Below are 4,874 nucleotides of genomic sequence, written 5' to 3'. Positions count from 1 at the left end.
AAGGCGATCTAAAGAATAATTAATTGATTTCTCTGTCACTCTGGAAGAATAATTGTTTTTAAGGCTATTAGAATGAATTTACTAAAGATTAATGAAGGGCATTGAGAGAATTAGAGTTTAGATAATTAGACTATTTAAATTTTTCCTCCACTCTTCATCTCAGAATAAAAATATAATAAAAAAGTCACTATATAATTAAAACCTTTCTCATACCTTTCTGTTTGTGTGTTTCATAAAGCAATTTACCAAACAAGATTTACTAATAGGAGATTAAAAACTGTCACATAAACTGTCAAATTTTAAAACTTCCAAAAATAATATAAAAACCTCTTATCCAAGATTTCATTTTCAGCACTGCCAAATAAATTTCTGCAAATGTAGAAAATGCAATCTAAGAAATGTATTTAAAAACTGGGAAAGTATTAATTTTTTAATATTAAAAAACACTAAAAATCACTTGTTCTTCTATGGCTGTTTCTCAATTTCAAGTTACATTCAAATAGCATTTTTGTTCATACTTACATTTATAAAATGTTACTTTGAACTTACCTAAAATTAATTATTCAAGCATTGTTACATTGTTTGGATATATATAAACAACTTACTCTGTTTATATATATACATGAAAGTTATACATCCATTATTTAACAATTTGTTGCCAGGTAAAATATTTAAATGAAATCCAATCTTGGACCAAATTCTTCTGTATGCTTAAACATTTATATGGGTGCATTATAAAAACAATAAACAAATTTTCTTAGTAAAGTACCTAGTACGATATGTTCTTCCAAGTGGCAAAAATGGCTTGACTTTTAGAGATTACAGATTACAAATAGGGAAGCCTCAGATTACCCAGAAGACCCTTGTGAAGTGGGAGCACACAGGTGCAATGGAATATTAACTCTCACATTATATGCTGAAGGTATTTGGCTGCAGGGCTGGCATGATTCAAATGTCTTGTTCATTAAATGAAGTTTGGCCCAGGCAATCTTTCCGGTTAGCGGGTGCCTCCATGCTTGTCCCATCTTGTGGCTTTGTCATCCCGTGAAGATCATCTTATCATCTATGCTTGCAAATCAGAAGAGAAAAGAGAAAATGCAGACCTACTTTTTATAATCAGAAATTAGAGAGGAAAGAGAAAAGTCAGAGAATGCGAAAGTGCTTTTTGAAATGTACCTTTGGCACAAAAAAGGTAGATGTTAATTTCTCTCACATTCCACTGTTTGAAAATAAGCCAGAAATTCAGACCAAAATGTGCACTTGTACCTACCTCCGCAGAAACTGTATACTATGGCAGTGGAAGCATGACTTTGGTAGGCAATTGTCCATCTCTACCAGACCAGTCAAACACATCCATGAAAGCCTTACTTCTAGCTTCACCTGTATTATTTAACAAATGCTTAGGTATAGGTTTTGACAATTATATTTGTAGTGGTTAAACAACTACATCTGGTCTTGTTTATCCTTGATATATTAAAAACTAACTAACCACTAGCATAGTATAGATTTATAATTAGAGTAATGTACATCAAACTAACTGAGTCTGGGATGTAGATTTTTAAAATATGCATACCTATTTCACCCTATGTATACTGAAGTAATTTTAATATAAATTCCAACTTAGTAACTTGACAAATACAGTATTTACATACAATGTGCTCTTCATCTAAAACTTTATAAACATATTGAGTTATGCAGTAAGTAAATATTATATACTGATATTTCTTTAAATTTCATAATGAATGTGGAAAACGCAATTAATAACATGAAAGAATCAAAGCTAACTTTTATCTTTCTTGTGGAAAAAAAGAGCTTTGGATTATAAATATGACTCCAAAGGGAGGGTACTTTCAACTGGAGCCCTGTTTATAACACATTTCAGAAACCCATAGAACCTTTTTTAATTCTACCATACCTCTACCTACTACATAGTGAACTAAAAATTTAAACTATTGCAATGCCTGAAATATAATTTTGAGTTAAGCACCAAAATCTCAACTGAAGTAGAAGATTCTTCCAAGTATATCATTACAGCTTGATCCAAATTATACTCTAGTTTTTCAAAAATGCCATTCAAATATTCTTAAAAGCATTATTGCTTTGCTTGTTGGACAGATAATATATGATTATGTAACTCCGTTAAAATAATTTCAGCCAAACTTAAGGCCAAGCTTTTTATAATGATTTTTAACTGGCATGTCATATATCAGATAATAGTCTACCTACCCCAGAGCTCCCAAAATTTGTTCTCCAAATTTGAACTATGTTAACAACTTCAGAGCTTTGAGATAAGTTAAAAATGAAGGAAGCCCATTGGTAAGTTTTATTTTAGAGGATTAAAAGACATGAAAGGGGGCTTCTCTGGTGCTGCAGTGGTTGGGAATCTGCCTGCCGATGCTGGGGGCGCGGATTCGTGCCCCGATCTGGGAAGATCCCACATGCCGCGGAGCGGCTGGGCCCATGAGCCATGGCCGCTGAGCCTGCGCGTCCGGAGTCTGTGCTCCGCAACGGGAGAGGCCACAACAGTGAGAGGCCCACATACCGCAGAAAAATAAATAAATAAATAAAATAAAAGACATGAAAGGTCTTAAACATGTAGTCAACCCAAGCTGAAAACAAACAGAAAAAACTGAGTTGAAGGCCAAAATTCACATGATCCAAGCGGGAGTAATTAGTGCATCCCTGAATAAAACTATGGAGATAAATTCTTTCTGGAATTCATTAAAATCAATTTCTTATCCGATAATTGAAAAAAATACTGAGAGTAAATGTATAAACCAGTTACTTAAAACTATAAATATTTATTTTCACAAAAAGGGGGAGGGTTAAATTGAAGGCAGAATTGCAGGTATATTTTCAGTACACAGTATATTTTCTATTTAAAAGATATACATATATATCCTTAATTGCTGCATGTTCATGTCTAATTATAATCAAAATAGAGAAATATAGTTAGAGAATATTTAAGGACATCCTCTGTAATAATTGTCAGTACTTGATAGTTCTGATCCATCTGAAGTAATGAGATGATTAAGCTGAAAATAAATATTGGGTACAAATTTGGCTAAAGTTTGCTTTCAGAAGAATCTGAATGTGTATTTCATGTGTTCTAAAATTTACAATGACAGCATCTGCTATTTATTCATTATCAGACTATTTTAACTTGCTTTGAAAGGGTTCGTGAACAGCCTTTTATGCCATCTGCCAGTGAGATGGGAATGTTTGCCTACAAAATTATCATTTTATACACTCATTACAAAGTGGATAGTATGTCACACTTATCACCTGAATGAGGACATAAGAGGCTGTTAATCTAGACTATGTTGCAAATACATGTAATTTATGTAATGTGATAAAGTTAAATATTTAAGATACAGAAGGCTAAAATGGATTTTAAATCATTTTAATTTTCCATTATTTGGGCAAGTGAGGTAGTCCTAAGGGGCTTAAATCCCTTGCAATTGATTTTGATTACAGTCATTATGATCCTGCATTGAAAAGTGACTTTGTTTGAGAGCATACTACCATCTATAGTGATTTTAAATGTAATTCCAATGGACTGGGTCATAGCAATACTAATTAAATCAAATAGATATTTAAAAATATATTATCCATCATTTATAGATGTTAACTAAATGTATGCTAATGGATTTTCTGTTTCATTGTCTAAACTGACATTTGTAAGGCTATAGTGAAGATGCAAAAATGATAATTTCTGAGCAATTATTTATTTTAGGAAACTAGTAAATCAATTAGGCTACCTGACACTTCATCATCTAATGAAAAAATGTATGTTTCTTTGTCATAAAAATAAAATGTATCATGTAAGATGCTAAAATTCTTCTCAAATAGCTAACATCACTGATAGTCCACTGTTCAAACAATAAAAGGACATTTTGAACTTCATGTCAACAAGGGCAATCAAGGAAAAGTCAGCATATGCTTTTTATATTTCCCAAATATTTTTTTAACCTTTTTTAAATAGAAAGAAATGCAAATGTTAATGCTATGGCTCTCTGCAAGACAGGATTATATGTTGTTATAATATAACAAATATCTTTGGTTAACCAAAGATAAGGTACAGAAACCTTCTTTTTTCTTTTCTTTTCTTTTTTTACTAAACCACTTGTAAAAGATCCATTAATAAAATTGCTTCTGACAGTTTCAGCTTCATATCAGCAATTTTAAAGCCTTACTTGTCACCAAACAGAAGAATCTGGGGAAAACAATATAATAAAGAGAGGTAAAAATAGGAAAATAGAGTTCAACATTGAGATTCAATTTATAAAGATCTTGAAAAACTAAGGTTTTGTTCATGATTTTTGCACCCTGTTCTTTCTAGACTTAATCTTTTTGCAATAACTTTCTTTTAACTTATGGTGAATCCATACCTTTTGATAGAATTTGCTAATTATATAGTTATATAACAATATATTGTTATATGCAGTAGTGCTTGTTCATTTATAGAAAGGAGTGGCAAGAATCCGGTTGTAATATCTCTAATCATCTATTTTAGGGCACCTTTTTGAGAAATTAAGGGCTTGGAAAATACATTTGTAACCTGAGTTTTTGTTTCCAAAGTAAATTTTAAAGTATTTATACAGATGACTGATTGATTACATTATTTTTATAACTGTTTGTAGGACTGGTGGTATTATTGATTATAATTATTCAATAACAATACAGGTCAAAGAATATTTTCTGATTATTTAAAAATGTTTTTATTATTAATAGAAGTGAGATGAACACATATTGCTCCAGTATGGGTCATTTTGCATAGAAAGCTAATTTTCTTTTTAAAATATCATAAATAGGTAAAATTGTTTATATTTTATTTGTCTATTTAAAAATAATTTGAGCAGAAAATGAGACAT

Source organism: Monodon monoceros, unplaced genomic scaffold (genome assembly GCF_005190385.1).
Source record: "Monodon monoceros isolate NGI ecotype Baffin Bay Population unplaced genomic scaffold, NGI_Narwhal_1 Contig1912_ctg1, whole genome shotgun sequence".
Taxonomy (NCBI): Eukaryota; Metazoa; Chordata; class Mammalia; order Artiodactyla; family Monodontidae; genus Monodon; species Monodon monoceros.
The sequence above is the reverse complement of the archived record's forward strand: the minus strand, read 5'-3'. Positions refer to the sequence as shown.